We start from the raw sequence: 12263 nt of genomic DNA, 5'->3' as shown, positions 1-12263 counted from the left end.
GGCCGAGTTAAATTTTCGGGGATGTTGAATTTAGAGGGGAGATGCTGCCGAAATTTCTGTAGACAAGTACTAATTATATTTGAAATTCTAAGTACTTGTAACTAATATTTGGTAATTGATCATATTATTGTAGATCTTGGAGAGCCCGAGACTTGAGTCGGGATTTGGTTGGCGAGCGATCGAGATTTGTTAGTAAGCGATCGAGGTATGTAAAGCTTACCTTTCTTCCTTTTTGGCATGACCTTTATGAAATAAACGAATGACATATATGTATGCTCTAAAGAAAATTCTACTCCTAGAGTCACTAGGATGGCCTATGTCCTACGATGTTTGAAGTACTAGTCGATTCGTTTCCGGATGTGGTTCGAAAAATATTTGATATGTCCTAAGTTTGGATATGTATATTTCAGATATGTGCATATGATTCTAAGGCTCCATTTGAGGTACCCTATAATGTTATTTGAAAGCTCCTCAATATGAATGATACTAAATTTTCAGAAAATGACCTATGAAATGTTTTTCGAAAGTTTTGTAATTTGAAAGTTCGCAACTTTTGTATACTAATTCTGATGGACTCGATGCTTACCTGGAACCTTCTAATATCAGTATGTATATGTATTTATTCGTCGAGTCCTGGAATTTATTTAAATATGTATATGCATATGGTTTCCGCACTACTCCGCTCGTGCCTATTACTATGATATCGTTCGCCGGAACCCGGGCCTGTTTTGTGATCGTGCGCACTATGTGATATTCGGTAGTATGATGTGTTACGGTTCCCGAGACCTCGCCATAGGGCCGGGTACCACTTATATACGGTGTTATAATGTGATATGACATATGATATGTTCTGGGGTTGTGATATGTACGATGATACGATATGTTTGGGGATTGTACGGAGATATGAAACCTTCTGGAGTATGATGTGTTGTGGCGCCAGCGTCGGAGTGGCGGCCACGTTCCTGAGCCTTATGCATGATTTTTATTCGCATGATGTATATATATATTTTTTGCATAGATTTTGATATACTCATTCTGTATCCATATTCGGTACTCCTCACTTCGGTTATGATTAGGATTTCTGTATTTCATGCTTTGCGTACTCAGTACATATTTCGTACTGACCCCCTTTCTTCGGGGGCTGCGTTTCATGCCCGCAGGTACGAACGCTCGTTTTGGTGATCCTCCAGTATAGGATACATATTCTGCCACTTGGATTACTCCTTTTGATCTGGAGCTCATATTTTTGGTACATATCTTCTGTTATACATATTCTATATATATATATATACGACTATTGGGTACGGCGGGGCCCTGTCCCGTCATATGTTTCTGTCATGGTTTTTAGAGGCCTGTAGTCATATTTGTGGGTTATGGGTCATGTTTGTTCGTTTGTGATTATTATTTGCGTCTTAATGCGGTCCCGTTTGCTATTATGGCCAAAACGGCCCATCTGTTTGTATATGTGCCTATATCTGGGCGATGTCCATTCCGCCAGCCTACAGGATTTGATATGATGTTTCTGTACGGGCAACCGCTTAAGACGATATTTGCTTCTAGTATCTGCTTAAATCAATGTATGTTAAGTTTGATTAAGTCTTTGATATGTCGATCCGGTATGTAAGTCTGTTTGGGTGTCCAAGTAGGGCACCAGTCACGGCCCACGAGGCTGGGTCGTGACAGCCGGGTAAACACCGCTAAGGCGGGTAGCGTATACACCATGTCTAGATGACATGGGTAGGCACCACTAGTGGGCGGCATGAGATGTTTACCCCGGACGCAGGAGGCCTGGACGAGGGCTAATGATGATCACACCGTACCTATATGGTCGGGCAGCTTATATATATATATATATATATATATATATATATATATATATATATATATATATATATATATATATATGCATACATGATATGATGATGTTTATGAAGTAAGTTAGCATGCATTATTTCACTCTCAAATGGCAGTCAGTCAGAGGTTGCTCCTCACTTGATGTCTCCTAGTTTCATTGATATGTTATTATTGTTTATACCTTACATATTCAGTACAATTCTCGTACTGACGTCCTTTCTTTTGGATGTTGTGTTCATGCCCACAGGTAGATAGGGAGACGGTGCAGACCCGTAGGAGCTCATCAGTGATTTCGCAAGAGCACTCCATTACTCCCGAGGTGCTACTTTGAGATATTATTTTGTGTACATATTTGGGCACGACGGGGTCCTCTCCCGTTCTTATGTCTAGTACTCTAGTAGAGGCTCATAGATACATATGTGTGGGTAGTATGGTCTCATGATTTCCTCGTCGTATATGTATATATTATTTTGATAGCCAAAGGGCTTATGTATATGAATATGGTTATGCTTGAACGTGAAAATGGTTTTCCCCTATGACTAGAAGTGCAAGAGTAGTAAATGAATGCAGGATAAATACGATGACTAACAGGATGAGTGGTGCTCGGTAGTCAGCTCTGGGTAGCCGTCATGGCCCTAGTCGGGTCGTGACACATACACATAGGAGTCATGAAGACAATCTGAAAGTCATAAACTAACCTGACTGACTAAATACATATATATGTCTGACTGTCTGAACATATCTATATAAATGCATCTGCTTACTGAAAATGCCTCTGAGGGCGTATGATATGCATAGGTCATAATGTCGAGGAACGTACGACCCGATCCATATCCCATCATCAAACTGGCCCCTTCGGGCATAATAGCATAATAGCCCCTTCGGGCATCATAATCATCTTCACTGTGCACCAGCTGATTAGGTGGTAATGCGTATATAACGCCTCGCCCTTTTCCCATAACCCATATATATATATATATACACGTATATAACGCCTTCTGATCACAGGTCAATATGCATATATGTAAATGCATGCAATGCATAAAGGTGGACTAACATTATCATAATACAAACTCATGACCCATGAACAGAAGGAACCATCATAACAAAGGGGTATAGGATCATCAAGAACGGGTATACTCCTAATACTTCTAAGAGTAGAGTAATATGGAGACTCGAGTATTCATTGTCTGCCGATATCATAGGATCATGCCAAAAAGAAAGAAAGAGAAAGCCTTAACATACCTTTTTGGTCGCCTTAGCATTAACTATTCAACGGTTGGCCTCCCAGGATCGCAAATCTGTATTCAATAAAATTTATACTATTGTTAGACTCATCTTCAGAGGCCTGTCTTAAGCCCTCAAACTAACTCTTTCTAGAATCTGCCAAAATTTCCGCAACATCTCCCCTGTTTATATCCCTAGCCCGAAATCGCAAGACCAACAACTAACAACCACAACAATATTAACATCATCAACATCATCATCAATATCAAAATATTCCATAAAACATCTCACACGATGTTTATCCAATTTCTCAACCCACAACATTATTATACGACCACTTAATCACTCTATCTTCGTGAATAAACCAAAAGTAACATTAATAAGGAGATATTGATACCTTATTCTTGTTAGAACAACAATATCTTCAATATCTATCTTGAATCCAAGCCCAAAATCAACCGCAAAACAATTCTATAACCGTAACTATGCGTTACCCGAGCCTTGATTAGCAAAAAATCACTTCAAACCCTCGCTTTTTATGACATATTTGCCCCTATATGTGTGTTGGGCTTTAGGATCTATTTTTGGTGCAGAAAAATGGGGTCTTGACCCTTTTATAGGTGGGCAAAGTCGGGGTGACTGTAGCAGTACTGTAGCAGTACTGTAGCAGCGCGGCTACTGTAGCACGTGTTTTCTTCTCTGTCAGCCTAACTTGTAACGTTCATAATTCTCTACTCTGGTGTCGTATTGGCGAGCGGTTTATTGTGTGGGAGACTAGACTCGACGAACTACATTTTAGGCTTTTGAAACACCTTAAAACTCACAATATACTAGGAGATATTGCCCTCCAAAGTTGACCCAAAATTCTATCAACTTTTTTCCAAATTTTTGACAAACTTATTTTCTTCCATTTGCTTGATTTCGAAACCTTTAGATGCCTGCTTAACACTTGGTAATAGTATTCATTAACCCTATAAGGGTTCCATGACCTCTTCGAGCTTACGTTAGTTTACTCACAACGCACATGACGCGAAAAAAGTTTTCGAGGTCTAACATATTTGATCAATTGCAAGGCGCCAAATATTTCTCGAAGATAGATTTGTGGTCAGGATATCATTAGGTTAGGGTGAACGAGGAAGATATTCTGAAGACGGCATTCAGTACTAGATATGGACATTATGAGTTCTGTGTCATTTCAATTGGGTGAACTAATGCTCCAGCTTATTCATGGACATGATGAATCATGTATTAAGACCCTTACTGTATTTTGTTCGTGATCCTATTTATAGATGATATTCTAGTTTATTCACCGACAGAGGCTGACCATGCAAATCATCTACATGCAGTGCTTAGAATTCTTCGAGATAGAGAATTATATGCGATGTTTTCCAAGTGTGAATTATGGTTGAACTCTGTGGCTTTTCTGGGTCATATTATTCCAGGTGAAGGCATTAGAGTGGACACTCAAAAGATTGAAGGTGTGAAGAATTGGCCCAGGTACACGATACCAATGGAGATACGTAACTTCTTGGGCATAACTAGATATTATAAAAGGTTTGTGGAAGGATTTTCCTCTCTTTCAGCCCCATTGACCAAGTTGACTCAGAAATCAGCTAAGTTCCAGTGGACAGATGCATGTGAGCGGAGTTTCCAGATATTGAGAGACAAGTTGACCTCAACACCCGTCTCGACTCTTCCAGAAAGAACAGAGGGCTATGTGATTTATTGTGATGCTTCAGGTATTGGTTTGGGCCGTGTATTAATGCAGCATGGCAAGGTTGTTGCTTACGCTTCTAGACAACTGAAGTAGCACGAGAGGAATTATCCAACTCATGATCTAGAGTTAGCTGCGGTTATTCATGCCCTGAAAATATGGAGGCATTATCTATACGGTGTCCATGTTTATATCTATACTGATCATAAGAGCTACAGTATATTTTTAAGTAGAAGGACATGAATTTATGTCAAAGGCGATGGCTAGAGTTGCTAAAAGAGTACGACGTGGATATTCTGTACCATCCTGGGAAGGCTAATGTAGTGGTTGATGCTCTTAGTCGTAAATCTATGGGTAGCCTATCATATGTACAACCAGAAAAGAGGGAGATAGTCCGCGAAGTTCGTCAACTAGCCAGCCTTGGAGTTCGTCTATTAGATTCAGGTGATGCAGGAATTACTAACCAGGATATAGCGATGTCATCTTTGGTAGTGGAGATAAAGGAACGTCAGTACGAAGATCCCATTCTAGCCCATTACTGAGATACGGATCCTCAGAAAGAAAAGACACCCTATGTAATTACAGGAGATGGAGTACTTAGGTATCGAAGTAGAGTATGTGTTCCTAATGTTGCAGGACTTCGTCAGCAGGTTATTGGAGAAGCTCATTATTCTCGGTATTCTATCCACCCTGGCACAACAAAGAGGTATCATGATCTCAAGGAAGTTTATTGGTGGGATGGAACGAAAAGAGACATAGCAAAATTTGTCGCTCAGTGTCCGAATTGTCAACAAGTCAAGATAGAGCACCAGAAGCCTGGAGGTTTATTGCAGGCTAAGGAGATTCCAACATGGAAATGGGAGGTAATCAATATGGATTTTATTACAGGTTTGCCCCGTACTCCGCGGAAGTATGATTCGATATGGTTCATAGTTGATAGGATTACAAAGTCAGCCTATTTCCTGCCTGTCAGAACTACTTATTCAACTGAAGATTATGCAAAGCTTTATATTAAGGAGATTGTATGAGTTCATGGTATTCCTACAACCATTAGTTCAGATAGAGGGGTGCAGTTCACAGCTAATTTCTGGAAGTCTTTTCAGAATGGATTGGGGACTCAGGTGAGTCTTAGTACTGCATTTCATCCGCAGACAGATGGACAGGCGGAGCGTACTATACAGACACTTGAGGACATGCTAAGAGCCTGCGTGATTGAATTCTGAGGAAGTTGGGATGATCATTTGCCTCTCATTGAATTTGCATATAACAACAGTTACCATTCTAGTATTCAGATGGCTCCTTATGAAGCTTTATATGGGCGGAGAAGTAGATCACCTATAGAATGGTTTGAGGTTGGGGAAAATCAGCTAGCAAGCCTAGACTTAATACAGCAAGCAGTTAACAAGGTGAAATACTTCAAGAGAGCTTACTAGCAATGCAGAGTTGACAGAAGTCCTATACAGATAACCGGCGGCGTAAGCTAGAGTTTGAGGTAGGAGATTGGGTCTTCCTGAAGATCTCACCTATGAAGGGAGTGATGAGATTTGGCAGGAAGGTGTTACACCTCAGAAGATTCTCCGTTGATGCACAGTGAATAGACAAGCGAGGAAAACGAAGAAATGACAGGACAAGGCCCTATCGTACGAGGCTGCGTAACAACACGATTACATATCACTATATAACAAAATAAGGGCCGACGAGGCTGCGTAACAACACGACTACATATCACTATCTACAAACCTCTATAGAATACAAACTGTAGAAATGACAGGACAAGGCCCTGCCGTACCCTTATATGTACGTAACGAAAAAGCATACCCAAAGGTTGTAGCTCCGGATCAATAGAGCGTACTGACTGCTGCTGAGGGGAGATCCTTCTGTTGCGAATCGCCTGACTGGCTACCTGATCCTGCGGGCATGAACGCAGCGTCCACAAGAAGGGACGTCAGTACGAGTAATGTACCGAGTATGTAAGGCATGAATAGTAACATAATAAGGGATGTAAAGTATGAGTAATAACATAATGGAAATAAAGAGCATATCGTAAGATAAAAGAGTAACCTGTACATATGAGTGCCTCTTAGGGCGGGTGCAATGCATGCTAGCTTTCTTTTGAAAAACATTTCTTTTTCGTATATATAGAAAATAGAACATATCATGTCGCCGAGCAACGTCGGCCCCGATTCATGTAACCACAAATGGCCCGCGTCCAGGCATCCTGCTTCCGGGATGATACCATATCATATTACGCCAACTGATCAGGTGGCAATGCGTCTATAGCACAACATGTGTCCCTTTTCCCCATATTCCCCATATACATATACATATATCATATAAGCAGCATGCAGAAGAGCCCAAAGAAAGTCATGTATCCATCGGAGTGACGTAAGGTCGGTAACCTCCGATTATATTATGGAATCATCATGGTCGTCGTGTCTCACCTTGAAGGGACAATTGTTATAAGGAGAGACTATCAATGAAGACTAGCATTAGGGAGAACATAATATAAAATCACAATTTCATGAGGCATCAATTCATATACTTTGGAAGATTTAGAATATAAAGTCACCATCAATGAATAAATTGAGAGATCAATAAATAGCTCAACATTCTCATATCGTCGTTGAAATCGTAAACTTGGAACCTTTTAAACATAAAACCTTTCTCATCATAGTCGCCATAGAAATATTCTCATCCTTGACATCCTCGTTGTCATTGTAAAACATATGCATCGTTGTTGTCATAAAAGCTTACAAAACCATAAACCTCTGTTTTGGAAAAATACGGACATTTTGGAAAACATCGACGGGTTATCGGGAAAGTAATCATGCCTTGGGACCATACACTCCTAACTTTTGAAAACAAGGAAGATATGGAAACATTTATAAGATCATAACGTAGGAATCATGCCTTTGAAAGAAAGGGACGAGCCTTAACATACCTGTTCAATCTGCTATTAGCTACGCTTATTTGTCCGAGCTCGTAAATCTACATTCGAGAGGATTCGCACTACGTTAGTCTCTATATAACACACTTATTCCGATTTTCAAATTATACTATTCTATATTCTGCCGAAAATCGGGCAGCATCTCCCCTGTTTATATGCCTAGCCCGAATTCTCAATTCAACAACCAACAACAACCGCAACAATACAAACATTAACCATAATATTTCCAACTCCAAAATACTTCATAAGTGTCACGACCCAACCCCGTAGGTCGTGACTAGTGTTCGAGATGGACTCTCGTACGTATTTACTGACCCAAAGTCTACTTGCGTTTAGCATATTAATGACTTTCATACATACAGGACAATATATCATTTAAATCGTTACTTATAATATCGCACACAAACCGGTTAGGCTATCGTATTGTAGAGAAGTGCCAAACGTGAGCCATTTTAACATACTGAACAAATACGACCCATGACCCACATATATGTCTACAAGCCTCTAAGAGTAACAACAACATCATGTGGCGGGACAGGGCACCGCCGTACCCTGAAATAGTCATATATATATATGTATGTACAATAGAAGGATCTGTACCAAAAGTATGGGCTCCGGAACAAGGGAGCACTCCAAAGTAGCAGGATAGATGTCCTAAGCTGGCGGGTCACCCACGTGAGCGTCTGTACCTGCGGGCATGAAACGCAGCCCCCGAAGAAGAGGGGGTCAGTACGGAATATGTACTGAGTATGTAAGGCACGAAATACAGTAAACAGAGCCATAATCAGACAAGAAATACAAAATAAAGTAAGTACATCATCCAAAATACCAAAATGCTTACTCTCAAAACACAAATCATGCATAACAATGGAATATGCCACATCCGGCCCATTATGGGGCTCGGTGGACAAAACATGGTCGCCACCCCGTCACTGGCGCCATAACACATCATACTCCAGAATAGGGAATAACTCCGTAACACATCATACTCCAGAACACATCATACTCCAGAACACATCATACTCCAGAATATATATACACATATAACGTATCCCGGCCCTCTAATGAGGGACTCGGTGAACAATGCAAAGGAGTTCGCACGATAACATATCCTGGCCCAGGCTGAGTGAAGGACATATTGAAGCATCCACGAGCAGAGTAGTAAGAAACTATATGCACACAAATCAATTTTTTAAGACTCGATAGATAAGTACACAAACGACACTTGAAGGATCGTAAACACGTTTCGGGTCAATCCGAGTGTGCATAAGAAAGTTATGACCATCATTTACTACAGAACTTTCTACGAACGTTTTAAAGCAATCCGAGGCCGTCTACGAAAGTTAGGGACATTAGTACTTACAGAACTCTTTAAAAAAAACAAGAACTCTTTATGCTTTGCTTGTTATTCAATCATGCAATAAGCTCGACTATACTAAGTATACTCATATCAAGAAGTGAATAAGAATCATTAACAAGCTCGGAATCAAGAATAGAGTTACCCCAAGATACGTATCATACCTTACTTAGCTCTAGGACATGCCAAAAGAAAGAAAGGGTAAGCCTTATGTTATATCCCGCATTTTTGTGCAATCGGATAATGTAAGATAATCGCGGGAAGACAACAAGCAAGGCCTTATTTTTATTTTGTTTGGCATATGAGTTGTTTATGAAAATTTTGAAGTGGGAATATTAAGAATGGTCAAGGGTATAAAGGGAAATATTCGCAATATGACTCGTGGAAATATGGAGGAAGACGAAGGGCGAATTTGGAAATTGGAAAAATAATTTTTTTTCATGAATTGTAGAACAAAAAAAAAAAGAATGGACTTGGGTTTGGGCCAAGTTGGCCGTCCCAAATTGGTGTGGGCTTAATCCCACATAGAAGTTTAATGACCCATTTAAAAGAAGACCAAGTCTTCCTAATATTCCTAAAGTTCTCTAGAAATTTCAAGAAGTTGAAGAACAAGAAAAACAAGGAGAAAAATTAAGGGCCATTCGGCCACCACAAAATCTTGGGAGATTTTCATCAAAAATTATTCTTTCCTAGCCAAACAACTAATTAAAGGGTCCTTAACAAGGTGGAGTGTTCATTAGAGCAAGAAAAATACAAGTTCATGCAAGTTGAGATTTCTAGCCAAGTGAAGAATTGAAGAAAGAGGTAAGGTGTAATTCTTTCTTATATGTTATGGAAGATTTTGTGTGTTGTAGCATGTAAAAGTGGATGAAATTCATGGAAGGAAAAGAAACTATATTGTGGCCGTGTGCCTATGGGTGTGTGTAGGAAAGATGGTTTAATTATTTTATCTAATATTTGGTTGTTGTTGTTGTGGATGTTATGTTGGTAATGAAAATTGGATGAGCTTAGTGAAGTTGTAGCAAGTGGAGACTTGTTTTAGAAATTATGTGAATTGAAAATAATGTTCTTGCATGTATGGAAGATAATGAGACTAGTATGATGTTGTTGGTGTATGAACTATTAGGTTGTTATTGTTTTATTGGAGTTGGAAGGTTTTGAAGGAAGTAGTAAATTGATTAAGTTATTATAATGTATCTTGGATTGAATATGGAAATTGTTAGTATGGTTGTTGATATTGTTGTTGATAGTTTGGCCGGGTTGAATTCCCGGATTGTTGTTGATTGAAATTGGCTAAGTTGAAGTTTTGGAGATGGTTTATTTATAGGGGAAGTGCTGCCGAAATTTCGGTAGACAAATGTTACTTTAAGATTCCAATTCTAAATGCTCTAATCAAAGTTTCGTAAATGTGACCAATTTGTAGATTTTGGCGGATTTGCAACTTGAATTTGGAATAGCATAAGGAGCGGAAAGAGGTATGTAAGGCTTCACCCTTCCTTCTATGGTATGTCTTAGATGTAATATGTTGGATATGAACCTCGGGGACGACTCTATTTTCCGGAATCCGCACCTAAAGTTTCTTTTTTTTTTCATTCAGAAGAATTGAATTAAAGGTTGTGTAAAATGTTGGAAAAAACTTCCTAAACCTCTAGAACTTGCATAAATAGGACCCGACTACCTTGAAACCCTCACAAGTAACGCCATGACATGTAATATATGTAAATTGTGCACGCTACCTCATTCGGCCCGAGGTGGGCCCATTGTTCCCGGATTTTCCTTATTGTTCCGCTTGACTTATTTTGAAGCAGAATTCAAAGGAAACTTTTGACCCTTGTCCCGATTATCAAACGATAAGTACCGTACCATATGGAAATATGTCTACGATGACCATGATAACGATGATGCTAAGGAAGAGAATACGTCTATGATAAGGATGACAAGAATGATTCCATGACTAAGAGTCTTAGGCTAAGGACCCAATGTGAATACGAAAGTATCAAACTAGTTCTTGATTTTTAATTCTATTCCTTGGTTATGACACTATCTTCTAAAGATTTCAAAGGCATGATCCCCAAGTCGTAAAGTCTCAAATGTCTATGATAGATATGTTGACGATATGTTCCTACTATGAATATGACAATATGACAATGTTAAATTATTTCTTGATATCTCAACTCTATTATGGGTAATGACTACTTTAGAGGTTCCAAGTATATGAAACGATGCCTTATGACCCTATTTTATGTTTTCTCATAAGGACACTCTTCATTGATAGTCTCGCCTTATGATACTAGTTCCTTCAAGGTGAGGTAAAGCGGTCACGGTTATACCATAATGTAATCGGAGGTCACCGACCTTACGCCACTCCGATGGATACATGGTTTTCTTTGGGCTCTCCTGCATGCTTATATGACACATGTATATGAGATATGACTATGTACATGGGGTGGGGGAAGGGATACATGGGGGATGGGAAGGGAAACATGTTTCATTGCAACCTGGTCAGCTGGCTTATCATCCCGGACGCGGGATGCCCGGACGCGGGATATATGGGCGAGCCGATGTATTTCGGTGCTATGTGGGCGAGCCGACATTGTTCGGTGCTATGCTATGACCTGATACGCTATGACCTGATACGCTATGACCTGATACGTTATGACCTGATACGTTATGACCTGATACGCTATGACATGATATGATATGACATGACATGATATGATATGACATGATACGATATGATATGATATGATAAGACATGACATGATATAAGTTCTATTTTCTATGCCTATGAAAAAGAAATATTTTTTTAAAGGGAAAGACAAGCATGAATGGTATCCGGCTTGAAAGGGTATTCCTATGTACAGGTTACTTTCTTGTATCACTATATGTCCTATGATCCCATGATATTGTTAATCATACCTTATGTTTCTGTTTGTATTATTTTCCATGCCTTACATACTCGGTACACTATTCGTACTGACGTCCCTTCTTGTGGACGCTGCGTTTCATGCCGCGCAGGTCAGCAGGTAGGCGGATTTGACTCCTAGGAGTTCTATCAGCAGTAATTGGCAGCGCTCCAGTTGTCCCGGAGCCTCAGTTTCTTGGTACTATTTTGTGTATATATGTTCGGGCACGGCAGTACTCGGCACTTCCTATGTATATGT

This window comes from Lycium barbarum, chromosome 10 (genome assembly GCF_019175385.1).
Source record: "Lycium barbarum isolate Lr01 chromosome 10, ASM1917538v2, whole genome shotgun sequence".
Lineage (NCBI taxonomy): Eukaryota > Viridiplantae > Streptophyta > Magnoliopsida > Solanales > Solanaceae > Lycium > Lycium barbarum.
This window is presented reverse-complemented; position numbering follows the sequence as displayed.